The 21,618-nt window shown below is 38.6% G+C and overlaps 1 long non-coding RNA gene across 1 annotated transcript in view; it reads left to right on the top strand.

The window, feature by feature from the left end:
• The first annotated feature begins 350 nt into the window (after window positions 1-350).
• Window positions 351-21,618, top strand: part of LOC150085864 (uncharacterized) — a 65,159-nt gene continuing 43,891 nt past the window's right edge. Inside the window, exon 1 of the long non-coding RNA XR_016546944.1 lies at window positions 351-639. This is a non-coding gene — a long non-coding RNA (uncharacterized LOC150085864). The remainder of the gene's footprint in view (window positions 640-21,618) is intronic.

Raw genomic sequence — 21,618 nt, 5'->3', positions numbered from 1 at the left:
AGTGATTTTGAATTGAGGAAGAAGAAAACGACTTCCTTCAGCGTTACCACACGGCTATCATAACCATTAATTGAAACTTTCCAATATTTACTTATGTTTATATTTCATTATTCTTCTGTCTTTTTTTGTATGGGAACAATAATTAATTGTGAATATTTCATACTCATAATCAGTGAATCGATATATTGTCCATCCCAATTACAAAGCTGCAGAAAATTCTCTTACGAACTCTTCGCAATGTTCTGGCCTGTTTCTTAGGTCCGAAATTGGTGGCGCTACTTTCTATGAGTTTTAATGTGTAAACGGAATTAAACATTATCATTTATGGGAGTTGACACTGTATCTAGCAACTTTATTAGCGTTGGGCATGCGCGTTATTACTCAGTATGTTTTGATGGCCACAGATCGCCGTGTTAGTTTCATCCCTGAAGGTGAGGGCGCTGGGAGGAATTGAGCAAGTGTCCACTCTGTATCGTACTGTGCTGGTGTGTGACTAGCAGCACAGAGTAGCGCTTATTACTTTGTGGCAGCGAGTATCGTAGCCAAGCGACCACAGAATGGCACAGGGAAAGCTAAAAGTGAAAACTAAATTACCAGGCTGTGTGAAAAAGAAGATGACTACTAGAGTTAAAAAAACAGGTGAATAATTATTTAATAATTTATGCACTTGTATGTTTCAGTTGATAGTTTCTTTGTAAGTTATTGCTCAGTGGTCGTTGCGATTTCGTAATGCCATCAATCACGTGGAGGTTCAGAGATATGGTATACAGCTAAGTTTCTTGGAGTAAAAGCGCTGTCATCTAATGTCCAATACTTTACTTAACCTTTACTGTAGCGCAAGGCGATTTTTCCCAGCCCTCCTTGTGTATCAGTTCCGACCTCTAACTTAACCTCTGATTGCAACCTGTTATTCAGTTGGCGGATTCGCATTTTTATTCCGGAATTTACATGGTGCAAATAAGTGAGACCACTTTTAACTCATGTAATGCAATGCGTATTTATCGCTCCCTGTTTCGAAAACCTATATCTAAAGTGAAATTGATTAAAATTGTTATGTTATGTCGCGTGACATTTTGTCTTCCCGGAATAAATTGCATTTATTTTAGTTGTTGCTACGAAAAAATTGCTGTTTTGCATTAATTTCGTCGTTTTTCAGCTCCGACTACAGTTATGACGCGTGACATCCAACATGTGCAATTTGTCGAGAACAAGGGGAACACGGTGAATGGTAGGAGTTATGAACCGAACGTCATTGCTTTCCCCCTCTTCTTCTCGGCGCCATTTCTTAAGGGGTACCGTTATCTGGAGAATTACCAAAATTATTAATTCCCTCAGAATTACTGAAAAAAGTTCAACGGACTCACTTTAACACACACATTTATTATTATTATTAGCATATGGTGCATGGAAGCCTAAGTCTTATGCTACACCAGTAAAAAAAAAAAAAAAAATCTCAATTACTCTGAGAGAGAGAGAAAGAAAGAAAGAAAGAAGAGAGAAAGAGAACAAGAATCAGAAGGGAATCACCAAGAAAGAGAAGAATGATGATATCCACCTAGGGTCCTGAGCTGGATATCATCATTCTTCTCTTTCTTGGTGATTCCTTTCTGATTCTTGTTCTCTCTCTCTCTCTCTTTTTCTCTCTCTCTTTCTTTTTCTCTCTCTCAGGGTAATTGAGAATTTTTTTTTTTTTTAGCTGGTGCAGCATAAGCCTTAGGCTTCCTTGCACCATATGCTAATAATAATAATAAATGTGTGTGTTAAAGTGAGTTCGTTGAACTTTTTTCAGTAATTCTGAAGGAATTAATAATTTTGGTAATTCTCCAGATAACGGTACCCCTTAAGAAATGGTGCCGAGAAGAAGAGGGGGAAAGAAATGACGTTCGGTTCATAACTCCTACCATTCACCGTGTTCCCCTTCTTCTCGACGACTGCACATGTTGGATGTCACGCGTCATAACAGTACGTCGGAGCTGAAAAATGACAAAATTAATGCAAAACGGCAATTTTTTCGTAGCAACAACTAAAATAAATGCAATTTATTCCGGGAAGACAAAATGTCACGCGACATAACATAACGCGTCAGAGTTAAAATTAAGAAAATTCACAAAAACAGTATTTTTTTTTCAAAACAAGAAACTAAAAGTAACATGACATGCAGCAAATGACCAGTTTTTGCAGAATACCTTCTGAAGTCACGTAAAAAGGTATCCCAAAAACCTAACCATTTTTCACTAAACACAAATGAAAGTCGATGAAAAACATGACTCCTGTTATAATTTTTTTTTTTTTTTGTCTAATGACCGGTTTTTTGCTTGAATCCATCCCGAAGTCACATAAAAATCTAACCTTTTTTTTTTTGCTAAACAAACGATATTCAATGAACAATAAAATTGCTCTTTCCAAATAAGCACAAAACGACAATATAGAATTTTTTTTTTAAAAGAATGCAACCGACACAACACTCAACCAACACATTACTAGGTTAATGATATGTGAAAACAACACAGAAATACAAATAAAACTCACATCATCAGTCCTGGCCTGTAGGCTTGTATATCTCTAACCCCTGCAGAAAAGTCATTGTTTGGTTTCTGCTGCCAGAGTGCATACGCCGCCACATATATTCTCCAAGGTACGAGTCAAACTGATCATCCACTGTTCTAGATGGCGGTTGCCATTTAATGGCACTCCGTGTTCCTTCGATGCTGTTGGCGTTTACTCCAGTTTCACGGTCGGTAAAACGAAGCAAGTGGTTTACTGCTATGTGCTTGAAACCTTCATCCTCCATACAATCATAAGACTTCCAGCAGTCCGAAACAATAGTTTTTCCCGGGCAAAATGGAAGTCTTAATGATGTCAAGGAGGACTTCTTTACTCCTATTTTCAACAACCCTGAAAAAATACTGTGGTGTACCTCGTTCAATCCCACCAAACACCCAGTGCCCATTCACTCTTTTTTCTCTATTATACTTCCTCTTTCCAAACCTACTCTCATCAATTTCAACCACCACACCCTCGTCACCTATCATATTCCTTTCTTTCAAGCACAGCTGCACACACACCTTTCTACAAAAACTGCACCAGTCACTCACCGTGGTTTGAATCTCACTCAAAACATATTCACACGGTACCTTCTCCGCCCAATAATGGGTGAGAAGGACCTCAGTCATTCTTAATTTACTTTCATAAAACCCCGATCTCTTGCATACAGACCTTTTAACCTGATGAGGATTGGCCCCTTTCTTCCTGCACACCCACTCAAATCCATCTGTAATCTCCATTCGCTCGGCCAATCTCATCAAACATCCACACCGAAAACACTTATACTCAGAAGCAATCAAATTCACACTCATACACCATTCAACCACAGCCTTACATCCGTCCCTTTCCAAACCATGCAACATTCTCGTACTCACTCCATAGGGATTGAACAAAGGTGGAAAAAAAAAAGAAATAAGCAAAATAAGAAAATGTGATAGCAACACACGGCAGCAAAAAACAACCAAACAGTTTACCTGCAGGATGGAACAGGATAACGACACAGGAACTCAGGACTAAACAAGCAACCACGTGCCAAGCATCAGTGGAATATTAACTCTTAACAAACAGCAACGGAACATTAACTCTAACGAACAGCGCACACCAGAAACCAGCATGCAAATGAAACTATATGTGACAAATTTTGCATTTACCCCCTCCACTGACATATCACATGACATCTGCCTGAAACGAAGAGGGGGATGCATTGAGTGGGCAGCCACAACCTGTCAATCTCTGCTTTCCCCCTTTCTCACAGCCAATTAGAAGGGTGTACCGTTAAGTGCAGTACGGCCATAATTTTTTATACTTTAATGCGTGCACAGGATTACCACAATTATCTTTTTCTCTCGTGTGATGCATTGCAGTGAATACTGTATTTGCTGCTTACCCATTTTATTTGGGCACCTCGCTGGCAACGTTCCAGGATTATTCCATTTGTGTAGTAGGAGTCACTGCATCGTGCAAGATTGGCTGGCTGTCTTATGCATTACCACGTGCACATGGTTATATACAAGTGATCGTAGTTATATATGTATACAAAAGGGTGAGGCATCTGTATCAAAGAGGAAAATCTGTACACTTTCAAGAAAATTGTATTCAACATTATCGAACATTTTTGACGAGGATTAAATAATAAATTTAGTATACCAATGAAGCAAGCAACAGGATTTTCAGAATGATTTATAAAAAAAGTATTCAAATTCAAGCAAAAGGTAAATTTTCTCCAAGTTTCTTATTGCCCAAGAAATGCGAAAAAAACAAAAAAAACAACCTTTTTTGCCACATCAGAAAAAAAAAAAAAGTGGTTCATGTTTTCCATAGGTTCCGTCTGACTGAACTTTGAATGTCCCAAACTCCTGGCCTTAGCCTATTCCAGTAATTAGTAGCTCACTTGCTAAAGGAATTAACAAATTGAACCCATGTGTTGAACTTACTTCCCCATTTCAGATAAGAAATGACTGATTTGGTTACGCATGTTCAGAGAGGTTGAGGCGACTATCTCATGCAGTTAAGCACTTCCTATTGTGTAGAAATTTGGTGTTGAAAGCAGCAAAGACAAAAAAAATTTTATAAAAAAAAATTGGCCGAACTCCACTTAGCGGTACACCCTTCAAAATGGTGACGAGAAGTGGGGGAAAGCAGTGATTGACAGGTTGACTCCGCCTACTCACTGCATTCCCCTGACATCACATGGCCCAGCATCATTACAGCAGTGAGTACGAAAACTGTATCATTTTGTAGTCACATTTGCTTGTTATGTTCGGTTTCCACGTGGTACCTCGTGTCGTCCTGAAAAGTGAAACTTGGAAATTTGGAAATGAGGTGAGTTTTCCTTTCCCGTCTCACCTAGTATTGTGTCAGTTGTTACATTCTTTAAAAAAAGAAAAATTCTATTGGTATATTGTGCATATATAAAGAGGAATTTTATTGTTAATTGTACGTGTCAGTCGAATTTCTTTTTTGTTCTCTGGAATAGTACTTTTTTTTCCAATGACCAGTTTTTGCTTGAATCCCTACCAAAGTCGCATTAAAACCTAACCTTTTTTTTAGTGACTAAACACAAATGAAAGTCGACTGACACATACAATTAACAATAAAATTCCTCTTTATATATGCACTATACGCCAATATAATTTATCTTTTTTGATACGCCAATATAATTTATCTTTTTTTAAAGAACGTAACAACTGACACAATACAGTACTAGGTTAATGAGATGGGGAAAGAAAAATGCCTCATTTCCAAGTTTCACTTTTCTTTAACTCAGGACGACACAAGGTACCACGTGGAAACCGAACATAACAAGCAAAACTTATGTTCGGTACTGTGACTACGAAACAATACGAATTTCGCACTTCTGCTGCAATGACGTGTCACGTGATAGCAGCGGAACGCAGTGAGTGGGCAGAGTCAACCTGTCAATCACTGCTTTCCCCCACTTCTCGTCGGCATTTTGAAAGGTGTACCACTAAGTGGAGTTTGGCCAAAAAAAAACAATTAAAAGGGGGTTATGTGTTTAGTGAAAAAAGGTTAGGTTTTTACGGGACTTTGGGAGTGATTCAAGCAAAAACTGGTCGTTGGCCGAACGTGGTATTACTTTTTTTTTCTTGTTTTGAAATAAAAATTGCCATTTTCGTGTTAATTTTTCTTCATTTTAACTCTGAGATGTTATGTTACATAACATTCTTTCCCAAAAAAATTGCATTTCTGTTACTTGCTGCTCCGAAAAAATTAATGGCTGTTTTGCCATTAATTTTGTTGTTTTTCAGCTCTGACATACTGTTATGACATGTGACATCCACCTGTAATGTGTGGTCGAGAAGAGGGAGAACACAGTGAGTGGGCGGAGTGACAACCCGTCAATCACTGCTTTCCTCCTCTTCTCCCTGCCGCTATTTTTGGCAGCTGTATTCGTAACTAAATCCTTACCGCCCAAGGTAATTTGCCAGCCATCTTTAATCTGTCTCATTTACAGATATGCTTACAGACATGCACCTGCATGTTACAATAACAGCTTGCAGTCACAGGTTGGAGATAATGCAAGGAGTGCTGGGAAAAATCACCATGTTGCCAAAGTAAAGGATTGCCAAAATATTTGGTAATACTCCGTATAATGGTACCCCTTACAAAACGGCGTCAAGAAGAAGAGGGCGGGGAAAGCAGGATGTACGGTTCATAACTCCGCTCACGCACTGCATTCCCCTTCTTCTCGATGACTGCACATGGCAGATGTCACGCACCATAACAGTATGTCAGAACTGAAAAACAACGAAATTAATGGCAAAACGGCAGTTTTCGTAGCAACAACTAAAATAAATGCAATTTATTCCAGGAAGACAAAATGTCACGAAACATAACGTGTCAGAATTAAAATTAAGAAAATTCACAAAAACAGTAATTTTTTTTTTCAAAGCAAAAAACTAAAAGTAACATGACATGCAGCAAAAGACCAGTTTTTGCTGAATACCACCCGCAGTCGCATAAAAAGGTAACTTAAAAACATAACCATTTTTCACTATAAACATAAATGAAAGTCAATTAAAAACATGACCCATTATAATTTTTTTTTTCATCCAACGATGAGTTTTGCTTAAATCCCTCCCGAATTTTCCAAAAACAACCATTTTTCTAAACACAAATGAAAGTCGATGAAAAATATGACTACTGTTATAATTTTTTTTTTCTTCGTCCAACGACCGGTTTTTGCTTGAATCCATCCCGAAGTCGCATAAAAACCTAACCTTTTTTCCCTAAACAGAAACAAAAGTCAATGTACAATAAAATTTCTCTTTGCATAAGCACAAAACGACAATATAGAATTTTTTTTTTTAAAAGAATGCAACCAACACAATACTAGGTTAATGATATGTGAAAACAACACAGAAATACAAATAAAACTCACCTCATCAGTCCTGACCTGTTGGCTTGTATAAAAAAACACAAAAGAAATAAACAAAATAAGAAAATGTGATGGCAATACACGGCAGCAAAAAACAACCAAACAGTTTACCTACAGGATGGAACAGGATAAAGACATAGGAACTTGGGGCTAAATAAGCAATCATGTGCCAAGCAGCATTGGAATATTAACTCTTAACAAGCAGCAACGGAACATTAACTCTAACAAGCAACAACAATCAAACAGCACACACCAGAAACCAGCATGGAAATGAAACCATATGCGACAAATTTTGCATTTAGCACTCCAGTGAAACGAAGAAGGGGGATGCATTGAGTAGGCAGAGTCATAACCTGTCAATCACTGCTTTCTCCCATTCTCACAGCCAATTAGAAGGCTGTACCGTTTACTGGAGACGGCCAAATATTTTAGTATTTCACTTATGTTGAACAGCAAATAATCATTTTTGTTTCTGTTTTTATTTCCATTTCTGTTTGAAATGGAAAATAAAAAACAGTAATGAATCAAAGTATTTCATCTTGGGTAGTGAGAGATGTCTTTAATTTCTTGCAGTTAAAATATCTTTACAGATAATTTTCAGATATTTCATGGTGCTCCCTGTACCAATTACTCAGTAAATGAATTGCTCTTTTTATTACACTTGGACTTCACAATCTGTAATAAAGACAGCAATTCAGTCACTGAAATCATACAGGAAGTGGTACCATGAAATGTCTGAGAATTATTTATATGCCTAATAGAAATTAAACACAGATTTCACTCTATGCATATTGAAGTGCTTAGATTTTTGCATTATGATAATTACATTATGTTTTATACAGTTAGAATGCAAGAACAGTTTAAGTTAAACAGGAAACATAGGAAAATGTTAATTTTTGTTCAGGTGCTACTTTATGAAATATTACAGTATTATTATTATTACTATGTTCAGGACAGTAAATATTTACAAAAAATCTAACCATTGAATGATGTGCAGCAGTGAAAACCAACCTGTGGACTTGGCCAAAACAAACTGCTTTTCCTTTGGTAGGCAACAATCCCATTGACAATGACTGGACATAGAATTATGTCTGTAATGATCCAATGTATACGTACTGCATACATTGTGCTGCCACTTTATTAGTTACACCTACAGAGTACCATGTTGAGCCTCCTTTAGCCTTCAAAACAGCCTGAATTTGTCTAGACATGGATTGAACAAGATGCTGGAAACGTTGCGTAGCAATGGAGTACCATGCAGACATGAGTGTGTCATGCAGTTTCTTAAGATTCAACGGAGGTGTAGGCCTGCAGCGAACAGCTCATCCCAAAGATGTTCAATAGGATTGAGATCCGTGGACTGAGCTGGCCACTGCAGAAAACAAAAGTCATTGTCATGTTCCCGGAACCATTCCATAGTGATTTGGGCTTTGTGCACCGGCGCATTATCCTGCTGGAAGTAAACATCTGACTGGGGATAAACTGTCAACATGAACGGATGCACTTGGTCAGCAACAATGTTTAGGTACGATGTGGCATTCGGATGTGAATCTATGGGTATCAATGGACCCAATGTGTGCCAAGAAAACATTCCCCACACCATAACACTGTCCCCACCACCTTGCACAGTAGTCATCAAACATGATAGATCCATGGATTCATGTTGTTTTCGCCAAATTCTGAGCCTTCCATCAACATGATGCACCAGGAACTTCGACTCGTCAGACCAAGCAACTCTTTTCCAATTCTTGATAGTCCAGTGTTGGTGTTGTTGTGCCCACAGGAGGCGTGCTCTCTTGTTCTTCATTGATAACAAAAGTATGCGATGTGGCCGTTAGCTGTTGTAGCCCATTCATGACAAAGTGCGACTAATGGTCTGTTGCAATATTTTGTTCTGCGCACCAAGGTTGTATTCTGATGTGATGTGATGTGTGACATTGTGTCCTGCAAATTGGAGATGTGCAAATGTATCTCCTATTCATGAGGGTAGTTCAAAGGGTGAAGTTGGCAACTACAGACCTGTAAGTTTTAACTTGTGTACCTGGGAAAATAATAGATCAGTAATTAAAGAAGTAATGCAAAATCATGTTGATAGGAATGGAGCTGTATCATTTGCTAGAGGGCGATCATGCTTGACCATTCTGATTAGCTAATACGAGAAAGGAACTGGTTGCAGGTAATAAGTTTAGGCCTAAATGGATGTCAGATGAACTAGTGAGACTCGTGGCAGAGAAGAAAAGTGCAGGGGATGCATATAAATTATCAGGCAATGCAGCTTGTAGATATCAACTAGTCTGTAATCAAGTCACAAAGGACGTTAGGCAAGCAAAGCAGATTACGAGAAATATTTGGCAAAGGATGCAAAAAAAACAGTAAAGACTTTACTTATGTAAGCTCTAGAAGGAAGGGGATGAATTAGATTGGGCCACTTGATATCAATGGTTTGGTGTTGAAGATTCTACTCAGGTAGCTGACAAACTGAATGAGCATTTTACATTTTCATTCACACATGAGGAATTCTGTAGGGAAGTGGAGGACAGAAGCTTATCAAACTCTAATAGGGAGTGAAATGATTTTGTAATAACTGAGAGCAAAGTAGAGGAGAAATTGCTGAAGTTAAATGTAAGGAAGGGAGAGGTTAAGGGTCAGGAAATGTTCGGGAACAAGAGTAGCTCCGTGCGGGCCAAGTTTTTACGGCTACAACTAATAGAGAAGTTTTTCTTCAATTTTTGGCGTTTTATTGATTTAATTGGCATATTCATTTATTTTATAGAAGTAGCTTTATATTCCTAGTTACAATACTTAAGACAATTTTGAATTTAGATAGAGATTTTGTAGATTATTACTTAGTATTGGTTAAACTTGTACCGTTCGAAACTTGACGCCATTGTAGTGTATTAGATTGATTCGGAATAGCGTAAGGTGTAACATGAAACTAGAGCGTAATACATAGCACTGTTTTAAGAATCTGTTAGCTTACTAAAGTATTGTCAATTAATCAATTAAATTTATAAATCTTATTAATTTTTATTGTTAATTAAAAATTATTGTATTTAAATGGAAATCATACCACAGACTAGAGCAGCAAAGCAACATGCACAAAGTAGTGGAAGTGCTGTGGTTTGGGAGAGAAGAGAAGGGGGGGGCGATTCTCCAACACATCAGTCTAAAAAATGTGACACGGTTGCAGATCTTTCTGGAGCAGGACGTGATTGAGCCACGAAGGATGTCTTTGTGTGTGCTGGGTGCAGAGAATGTGAAGAAATTGGGTGCCAACTCAGCGTTCTGATGGGTGCATCTATGAGAGCTTGAAGAGTCAGGTAGATGCTGTTGAAGGAATTAAAATGGGGAACCCATCAAGCTCTCAGCTGGCCAAATCAACACCAGAGCTCACTCTTGTGCACCAAGTAATACAGCGACAATCTTCAGGGCAGAATGCACTTGTTCCACAGAAGCTAGTTATTGTTGGTAACTCAATTTTCAGGGAAGCGGGAAATATATTATGCAAAAAGGATAGGTGAAATAGGACCAGGGTATATCTGCTAGGTGCAAAACTTGATGATGTTGTAGAGCGGATATTATCTTTTAATGGTACAAAAGGTGATATCGTTGTACACGTTTTCACTAATGAAATTAAGTGTAGGAGATCTGCAGATTTGTTTAACAAGTACAGGTCAATGTTGAAAAATAGTTGCAAGTTAGGTTTAAATTTCAAAGTGTTCACAGTTCTGCCTAGACATAATAGGATGGAGTATATGATGAGAACCTTGTCCATCAATTTGGCCCTGGAGAGATTGTGTAAGGCTCATGGGGTAGAATTTTTTTCAGTGTGGTCTGTGCTTGTTAACAGGAGAGACTGCTTCTATAGGGATGGGATACTCTTAAATAGAAAGGATGCAAGAATATTTGATGATGCTATTAGGTCAGTGTTAGGTGGGTTGGAAAACTGTTAGCTTGTGGGGATTCACAGACTAATAGATTAACAGTAGCAGCAGGCAGTGGTGGAAGTGATTCTTGCACTGCTATTGGTATGAGCAGCAGCCTGGAAAACAAGTTGCTGGGGATTTCAGAAATTGCTGGGAGTCACGAAACAAGTAAATACATCGGCTGTGTTAAAGTAACTAATCGTAAGAACAGGTGCATGTACACCAATGGTAGGAGTATAGCAAATAAATTTGATGTGCTGGTCAAGACATCAAAGGCAGATATTGCCAGGATATCAGAGACATGGCATCACACAGATATAAGGAATGCGAATTGAATTTGGGGAGTACAGTGTGTATAGGAAGGGAGGAGGGGTTATGCTGTAAGGATGCACTGGATGCACTTCCTTACATTTTATGGAAGGAAGTGCATCCAGTTTACATAGATGGACAGTGCAATGCTGAGTCAGTTTGATGTGACATAAGCACTAGGTAAGCAAAAATGAGGGTAGGAGTTTGTTATAGGCCTAACGACTCTGATGATTACAATGAACAATTATACAGTGAAATACAGTGAGCCAGTAAATTAAAGTGTATTATAATGGGGGATTTTAACTTCCCAGATATGGACTGGAACTTGTGGGTTGGTCACTCGAAAACAATCGTCCAATAAATCCATAAAAGCCTTGCTTTTATGGATTTATTGGATGATTGTTTTTTACAGCAGCATGTTAGAGAGGCAACCAGAGGGAGTAACACTTGATCTGATTATCAGCAGTTTTATTCATACATTAAGAATTTACAGATAAAGGAACCACTAGGTGGCAGGGATCACAGTGTACTGATGTGAGATTTACTTAAAGATGTAACTACCATCAGGGATAAAGGGAAGGGTTTTTGCTTTTGTAAAAGTAACTACAATGGTCTCAGAAATTTTTTAAATTCTGTACAGTGGGACCAACAGCAAATTCTAAATGGTAAACATTCAAGGAATTAATCTGGGAAGCTACTAGGCTTTTTGTTCCAACTAAGAAATGCTGTTCTAGGTTTAGGCCCAAATGGATGTCAGATGAACTAATCTGTCTGTAATCAAGTCACAAAGGAGGTTAGGCAAGCAAAAGCAGAGTATGATAAATCTTTGGCAAAGGATGCAAAGAAAGACAGCAAAGATTTCTTTACTTATATAAACTCTAAAAGGAAGGGGAGAATCAGATTGGTCCACTTGATGTCAATGGTTTGACTGTAGATGATCAATCTCAGAATGCTGCCAAACTAACTGTTGACAAAAAGTCACAAGTTAGGGTTGAATGTGAAAGTGTCTGCAGTTGTTCCCAGACACAATAGGAGGGAGTATATGATGAGAGCCTTATCGATCAATTCGGCCCTGGAGAGATTGTGCAAGGCTCAAGGAGTAGAATTTTTTTCAGCCCGGTCTGTGCTTGTTGACAGGAGAGACTGCTTTAAATGGGGAACAGGTTTGGGGTACACTTAAATAGAAAGGGTGCAAGAATATTTGCTGATGCTATCGAGGCAGTGTTAGGTAGGTTGGGAAACTGCTAGCTTGGGGAGGGGTACACAGAATAAAAGGTTAACAGTGGCCACAGGCAGAAACAAAAGTGATTCTTGCACTGCTTCTATTAGAATGAGCAGCAGCCTGGAAAGCAAGTCAGTGGAGATTAACAGGACTGCTGGGAGTCATAGTGGAACAAGTAAATACATGGGCTGTGTTAGGGTAACTAATAGGAACAGGTGCATGTACACCAATGCTAGGAGTATAGTTAATAAATTTGATGAGCTTGAAGTGCCAAGACATCAAAGACAAATATTGCTGGGATATCAGAGATATGGTGTCACACAGATATAAGCAGTGCAGAATTCGAATTTGGGGAGTACAATGTGTACAGAAAGGAAAGACAGGGAGGAAGGGTTATACTGTTAGTTAAGAAACACAAAATCCAACATCAATTGGATTCACTTCTAAGGAAGTGCATCCAATTGATGTTGGTGGACAATGCAATGTTGAGTATGTTTGGTGCGACATAAACACTAGTAAAGGAAAAATGAGTGTAGGTGTGTGTTATAATAGGCCTCATGAATCTGATGAGTATAATGAGCAATTGTGCACAGTGGGCCATTAAATCAGAATGTCGTATAATGTGTGATTTTAACTTTCCAGATATTGACTGGAACTTGTGGGTTGGTCATTTGCACACTAGCAAGACTTTTGTGGATTTATTGGATGACTGTTTTGAGAGGCAACCAGAGGGAGTAATATTCTTGATCTGATTATCAGCAGTGATTATTCATGCATTAAGAATTTGCATTTGAAGGAACCACTAGGTGACAGTGATCACAATGTACTGATGTGGGAATTACTTAAAGAAGTAACTACCATCAAGGCTAAACGGAAGGGCTTTTGCTTTTGTAAAGGTGATTACAGGGGTCTCAGACGGTTTTTAAATTCTGTACAGTGGGATCAACTGATGATGTTACCAACGTTGAATTCTAAATGGGAAGCCTTCAGGGACTTAATTTTGGAGGCTACTAGGTTTTTTTGTTCCAATTACGAAATTTCAAGGTTTAGGCCTAAATGGATGTCAGATGAATTAATGAGGCTCTTGGCAGAGAAGAAAAATGTATGGGATGCATATAAAGTATCAGGTGACACAGAAGCCTATGGCAGATATAAACTAGTCTCTAATAAAGCCACAAAGGAGGTTAGGCAGGCAAAGGCAGATTACGAGAAATCTTTCGCAAAGGATGTAAAGAAAAACAGCAAAGAGTTCTTTACTTAAGTAAACTCTAGAAGGAAAGGGATGAATCAGATTGGATCACTTAACATAGATGGGTTGCCTTGAATGGGTTGAGCACGCTGAATTCTGATGGGATCCTTCCACTTGTTCAGATTACGAACCTGAGGGGGCATAAATTCAAATTAAGAAAAGACAGATGTAGAATAGATGTGCAGAAATTTGCCTTTAGCCAGTGGGTGGTTAATTGCTGGAACAAACATCCATCTGTCGTGGAAGTTGATAGGTTGAATAAATTTAAGGAGGAACTGGACAGGCATTTGGAGGGAATGGTGTGATTTTTTTTTTTTTTTTTTTTGGCTGATGCTGCATAAGCTTATACACATGCTTTCTTGCATCACATGCCACTACTGCGGATGATCATGCTCAGGTAGCTGATAAATTGAATGATTTGCATCTTCTACATTCACACATGGAGTTGTTCAATGAGGGGAGTGCCAGAAGTTAATCAAACTCTAACAGGGAGCTAAGTGATTTTATAATAACTGAGAGCAAAATGGAGGTGAAATTGTTGAAGTTAAACATAAAAAAGGCACTTGTGATGGATGGGGATCTGTCCAGTTATATTAAAGGAGGCTGCAAAGGAAGTAAGCAAACCCTTAGCCATAATTATGAGAGCTTCCTTGGACTTAGGAGAGGTCGCCATAGACTGGAGGTGTGCAAATGTATCACCAATTCACAAAGGGGGTTCAAAAGGTGACACAAGTAACTATAGACCTGTTAGTTTAACTTGTGTTCTGGGGAAAATAATGAAATCACTGGTTAAAGAAGCATTGCAGGATCATCTAGACAAGACTGCAGTAATAGTTAAGACTTAAAGGGAGGTCTTGTCTGACCAATTTGATTGGATACTATGATGTGGTCACAAAGGAACTGAATGCAAAAATTAATTTTGATATCATGTGCTTGAATTTCAGGAAAGCTTTTGATACTGTTGCACATGGAAGACTGCTGTACAAATTGGACAGGTATGGCATTAAGGGTAAGTTGCTACAATGGATAAAGGGATGGTTGAGTGGGGGTCAACAGAGAGTGGCAATCAATGGACATTGCTCTTCGTGGACAAATGTTATTAGTGGAGTTCCCCACAGTTCGGTGTTGGTTTGTTGCTGTTTTGTTGTCCCATTGTTGTTTTGTATATTTATCAATAATATTGATGAAGGTATATCAGGTTTAATGTTGAAGGTTGCAGATGATGCAAAGATTGGCAGGGTTGGTAATGACAGTAAAGACAATATACTATTCTAACTGTTCAGTGCACTGACAACTGAAGTTTAACATTGACAAATGCAAAGTACTGCATATGGGTAGCAATAACTGAAGAGAAATGTACCAACTGTGTGGTACTACACTCAGTTAAGTGAAAAGTGAAAACGACCTGGGGATAATTGTGTAGTCAAATATGAAGTTCTCTGAGCAGTGCAGATGGGCAGGTCATGGAGTCTTGTCAATAGTATATAAGAATTTTGCTAGCAGAGACAGGGAAATGATTACCCCGTTATACAAAGCAGTGGTCAGGCCACACCTAAAGTACTGTGTACAGGTCTGAAGGCCTCATTTTAGGAAGGATGTAGAGTTGCTAGAACGAGTACAAAGAAGGGCAACAGGATTGGTGAGGGGAACAAAGGGGTGCTCTTACCAAGAAAGGCTTATGTTCTGCAAATTGCAGCACCTGCAGAATAGGCACCTGCGAGATGATCTTATTGAGGTGTATAAGGCCTTGAATGAGTTGAGCAAACTGAATATTGATGGGATTCTTCGTCTTGCTCAGATTAAGAACCTGAGGAGGCTCAGTTTCCAATTGAGAAAAGACAGTAGTAGATGTGCAGAAATTTGCCTTTAACCAGCGGGTAGTTGATTGGTGGAACAGACTTCCATCTTTTGTTGTGGAAGTTGATAGTCTAAATAAATTTAAGGCTGGGTTGGACAGGCGATTGGAACGAATGGAGAGGTGAAATGGGAGGGTGTTTTTTTTTTTGCTGATGCTGCATAAGCTTGTTTTCTTGTATGCAAGAAAGTATGCTCCTACTAATGTTAATGTTAACTAAATAAGTATTTTGCACCTACGTTCACACATGAGATTTTATTCAAGGAGGAGAAGGCCAGATATTTATCAAACTCTAACAGGGCGTTAAATGATTTTGTATTAACTGAGAGTAAAGTGGAGGGAAATTATTGAACTTAAACATAAGATAGGCACCCTGGGAAGATGGGATCTATCCAGTTAAATTAAAGGAGGCAGCAAAGGAAGTAAGCAAACCCTTAGCCTTAATAATGAGAGCATCTTTGGACTCAGAGGAAGTCCCCGCAAACTGGAGAAGTGCAAATATATCTCCAATTCATAAAGGGAGATCAAAGGGTTACACGAGTAATTACAGACCTGTTAGTTTGGGTTTGTTAAGGGGAAGTCTTGTATGACCAATTTGATTGGGTACTGTGATGTGGTCACAAAAGAACTGGATGCAAAAAATAATTTTGATATCATATACTTGAATTTTAGGAAAGGAATTATTCTTGGAAACTACTAGGCTTTTCACACCAACTAAGAAATACTGTTCGAGGTTTAGGCTTAAGTGAATGTCAGATGAACTACTGCAGAGGTCCGCAACCTGTGGCTCGTGAGTTGCATGCGGCTCTTTGAACATGTAACTGTGACTCTAACTTTTAGCCCACATTAAGCATAATTTGAAATGGAGATAGAGGACTTAAAAATCAAGTCATGTGGAGTGCAAGACTAAAATGCCTTAAAACTGAAATTGAGGATTTGGAAAAGCAAAAGGCTGCCCTTGCAGTTGTACACAAATATATGAGTATATGAGGCAATAGATGAGTTGAAAAAGCAAGTCCAAATTGTGTTTGATGTGTGGAGTATCTTACCGGACAAGTATATAAATTTGAAAATATCTGAGTTTAGACATCTCTGTTTTTAAGTCAAGTTGCAAAGAGAGAAATTCAAAGAGCTCCAAGTGATTAGTGTGGAGTTGGGAGAACGGTAGAGACAACAGATGAATTTGACACAATGAGGTAGAGAGATTTTAAGCCAGATAAGATCAAAGAGAGGAGATTCCAAATTGCCAAGTCTCTGACAGGGAATATCAGAACGGACATATGCACAAGTACCATCTTTGAGGCGAAAGGAATCATACAGCAAATAATTTGGGCATCTGAGATGAGCAGTAGTTGAATCAACCGATAACTGAGATTCTGTCAGAAAAAGTACATGGGGTTTGGCAGACTGCAAGTGGAAATGGACATCGTTGAGATTAGAATTGAGACCACGTATATTTGTGAAATGAATTAGGAAGTCCTTGGGAGGTTTAGATCTTTTCGCAGATAAGCTTGCTCTATTAGTTTGACAATTCATGGTGTATTCAATAGTAAGAAAAAGTGGGTGGGACATGCTGTATGAAGTAATGAAATTTTTGGAAATGGCGTACACGTGGTAAGAATATACCCAGATCCTTGACATAACGTGGCCTCGACAATGCTCCCCCGCATACACACTACTCGGACTCCCTCCAGTCACTATCTGGGAGAGTAGAGGTAGCAAGATTATACACTAGCTGATCCTGAAGCCTCCTAGAGAGTTACCAATAGGTTCGGTCCGGTGTACTAACTAGCAGCTGGCCCGCGAACACTGTTTTAGAGCTGTACCCTCGAAATGTAAGGAATATTGTATCTCGCCACGATGTTCATCATAACCTCAAAAGTCATCAATCATACTGCATGATGGAAGAGATAGGGAAGGGTTGACCGGAACTTAGCTCTAGAGACTAAACATGGGTTCCACCACTTCAAGCCTCCAATAAGCAAAGTGGTGGTATTGCACCGGTTGATGAGAGTCATCTACCACCTAGTACTGCCTGGTAACATAGAGGGGGCGGCGTTCCTCCATGTGGTGTGGGTGCCACACCTCGACCCCTGCTTACATTGGTTCACACCTGGGTGGTCACCCACCATGTACTTGTGCATGGAGGTTATACCCAGGATTACTAACAGTCCCACCATCATGAAGGTGCAAACAGAGGATTTGGCTGTCACAGACCGTCCGGACTTCACCGAAATTGGGTCCACTTACTTGAGTGTCACCCAAATATCAGTTCCATCTGCGTTTTAGACTCCCAGGTAACAAGTACAGCTTGTCTGGCATATCTGAGAGAATGTCTGTGACATCCTCAAGGACCATAGTTGCATATAGCAGATATTATATACAGGGTGATTCACCACCAGCGCGACAAACTTGCAGGAGGCACAAAGACGAATCGGAACCACACAGCACCGCAGGGCCCGAAATGCCCTCGTCATGCGGCAGAGGACGCTGAACAGGAGGTCGTGCAAACAGCGATCCTGCTGGAAGTTGGCATTTGCGAACCGTTTCTGTTGAAGAAACCAAGTTTTTATCAAGTTACAAAGGAGGTTAATCAAATGAAGTCAGATTATGAGAAATCTTTGGCAAACTATGCAAAGAAAAACAGCAAAGACTTCTTTACTTATGTAAACTCCAGAAGGAAGATGATGAATCAGATTGGTCCACTTGATATTGATCGTTCAACTGTTGATCCTGCTCAGCTACCTGAACAGTTTAAACTGTTGGTGATCCTTCTCAGGTAGCTGAAGAACTGAATGAGTATTTTGCATCTACATTTACACATGAGAATTTTGTAGGGAAGTGGAGGCCAGAAGTTTATCATACTCCAAAAGGGAACTAAATGATTTTAATAACTGAGAGAAAAGTAGAGGAGAAATTGAAGTTAAACATAAGAAAGGCACCTAGGGTGAATGGGATCTCTCCAGTTATATTAAGGGAGGTAGCAAATGAAGTAAGAAAACCTCTTAGCCATAATTATGAGAGTATCATTGGATTCAGGCGAGATCCTCACAGACTGGAGATGTACAAATCTATCCACAATTCACAAAGGAATATCAAAGGGTGACATGAGTAATTACCGACCTGTTTAACTTCTGTTCCATGGAAAATGAGTCACTGGTTAAAGACACAATGCAGGAAAATCTAGACAATACTGCAGTTAAAGTTCGGACCCAACTGTTCTTTAAGGGGATAGGATTTCACGAAAGTCTTTGATACTGTTGCACATAAGTCAGTTGTACAAACTGGAGCATTGTGGCATTAAGAGCAAGTTACTGCTATAGATAAAGGGATGGTTGAGTGGGAGAAAACAGAGTGTTAATTAACGGATACTGCTCTTCTTGGACTAATATTATTAGTGGAGTCCCCCAGGGTTCAGTTTTGGGCCCATTGTTGTTTTATATAATGATATTGCTGAATGTATATGAGGCTTAATGTCTAAGTTTGCAGATGATACAAAGGTTGCCATGGTTGTTAATGACAGTATGCTGCTGCAACAGGATCTATAAAAGTTGGACAGATGGGCTGAGGAGTGGCAATGGAAGTTTAATTTTGACAAATGCAAATTACTGCATATGGGTAGAAGTAACCCCAGAGTAATATACCAGCTCTGTGGTACTACATTTAGGGTAGTGGAGAATGAAAAAAGACTTGGGCGGTAATAGTGCAGTCAGATATGAAGTTCTCTGACAGTGTAGATGCCAGGACCACTCATGGGGTTTTGTCAGTGTCATACAGGAACTTTGCTAGCATGGGAATCAGGCCACACCTTGAGTACTGTATACAGGTGTGGAGGTCTCATTTTAGGGAGAATGTAGAGCTGCTGGAATGAATACAGAGAAAGGAAATGAGATTGGTGAGAGGAACAAAAGGGTGTTCTTACCTAGAAAGGCTTAAGTTCTGCAAATTGCAGCATCTGGAGACTAGGCACCTCTGAAGTGATCTGATTGAGATACATAAGGCTTTGAATTGTTTGAGCCAGCGTTTCCCAAACTTTTTTTAGTCACAAAACACTTTTCATCTCACAACATATTCATGGAACACTTACGAAACATAAGTTTAGTGGGAGCCAAAGAACAGTTTGCTAATATATTACATATGATGCACTGTGCATAAGGAGCATCATATGTAAAACTGAAATTCAAATAACTATCATTATACTTTTGTTTTGGTCTTTTGTTAGTTGGTTCCTGTTTTTTCACTTTGGATTTCTAGAGAACAAAAGGCTGTGATTGTTCATCCTCACTTTGAAGTGTGACAATATTGTGTTTGTTTTCATCGACCACAGTTGCACTATCAGAAGTACAGTACTTGCTTCTCGTTTTAAAGTTCCTTTTTTAGCCACCAATTTATGATTACATATTTTAATAATAATACATGTATTTCGAAATACTAATAATTATAAAAAAAAAATTTATAGGAAGTGAGTTTAGTTATTATTATATCGGTTCACTCCTCCTCTTCTTCAACCCATGTACCCCAGGCTAAATTGCATACGAATGGCATACTAAATCACCACATTGCTACTTTTTTTTTTTTTTAGCTGTCATTACCTCTACACATGCTTCTCTATGCAAAAGCCTGCCAAAATAAAGTGTTCCGCAGTCTATTTGAATATTAGTCTATGCCAGTATATTAAAAACTGAAAAAAAAATTATGTTAAATATTATAATGATACAAAAGTGGTGTATGCCACAAATATGCAAAATTTATTTATTTTATTATTATTTTTTAATTATTAATTACGATTTTTCATGGAACACTTCACATCTCTCGGAACACAGTTTGAGCAATCTCATTGCTGATGGAATATTTCCACTTCTCAGATTACACACTTGAGGGGGCATAAATTCAAATTGAGGAAAAATAGTTGCAGAAATTTGCCTTTAGCTAACAAGTGGTCGATTGCGGAACAAATTTCCATCTGTTGCGGAAATGATAGCGTAAATAAATTCAAGGAAGAACTGGAAAAACTTTGAGGGAATGGATGGGTGAAATGGGAAGGGTTTTTTTTTTTTTTTTGGTAATGCTGTATAAGCTTGATTTCTTGCATCATATGCTAATGTAAGACCTTTGGAAAGTTGCAATTTGGAGTGATGAGTCATGGTTCTTGGTCTACCAGTCTGACAATCATGCCTTTAAGTGCTCGATGCCTGGAGCAAGCTACTTGCTGGCCTGTATCGTCCTGACAGTGAAGTTTAGTGGAGGATTTGATAATCTGGGACTGTTTTTCATGGTTTTATCTGGGGCCATTGGTTGTTTGTATAAAACCATGAATGATGTCTATCTAGACATCCTGGATAGTGTGTTACCTACATTGTGGCTGTGTGTCAGGGATGGATCGTACTGTATGAGAAGACTGCTCCATTTCATACTGTTCATGTTACGACAGACGAGGGTTGATGGCACGAGCTTTAAAATTTGATGAGCCAGCCTACTTTAATTCTATAGAGAATGGGATGAATTGGCATGTTGTGTGTTTGAGGAGAGACTGTCCAAAAAATAGAGCTGAACTGGTTGCCTCTTTGAAGGCCAAATGGTGGAAAATATTGGAGGACATTTACAAAAACCAGTGGAGAATTTTCTGCACAGACTGTATGCAGACAGGTTTCAGCACATCATTAGTTTTTCTTAAATAAAAGTTATTTGTTTTTCTTAAATAAAAGTGTTTTCTTTAATAAAAGTTAAAAGCCATTAATAATAACCCCGTGTGTTATACCTTCATTAGGCCCAAGGCAAAATGGAATTCTGAGAGAAAATGGAAGAGAAAACTAATAAAGAACAGTTTCAATTTCATTTTATTGTGACCAGAAAACAAACAAATTATATGACATAAGAACCAAATAAAAAATTTCAACAAAATCGGTAAAGACATTTTTGAAAAAAACTTAATTTTCAAATTAACCTTCAAGTAAAGTTTATTGACCTTGGCAGGTAGAAAATTCTGTTTGGTTTGCGATAAAAATCGCTTGAAAATATTAATAAAAAACAGCAATGAGTTTTTCAAAAGTGATTTTGGGGCCACCTCTGATGGGGGTCTAGGCAGATATCTTTTTCCCTATAGGATAACGTGCT

This window comes from Mastigoproctus giganteus, chromosome 5 (genome assembly GCF_048544385.1).
Source record: "Mastigoproctus giganteus isolate SK-2022 chromosome 5, ASM4854438v1, whole genome shotgun sequence".
In the NCBI taxonomy this organism is placed as follows: domain Eukaryota; kingdom Metazoa; phylum Arthropoda; class Arachnida; order Uropygi; family Thelyphonidae; genus Mastigoproctus; species Mastigoproctus giganteus.
Note: the sequence above shows the minus strand (reverse complement) of the source record. Positions and strands in the feature narration are given on the sequence as shown.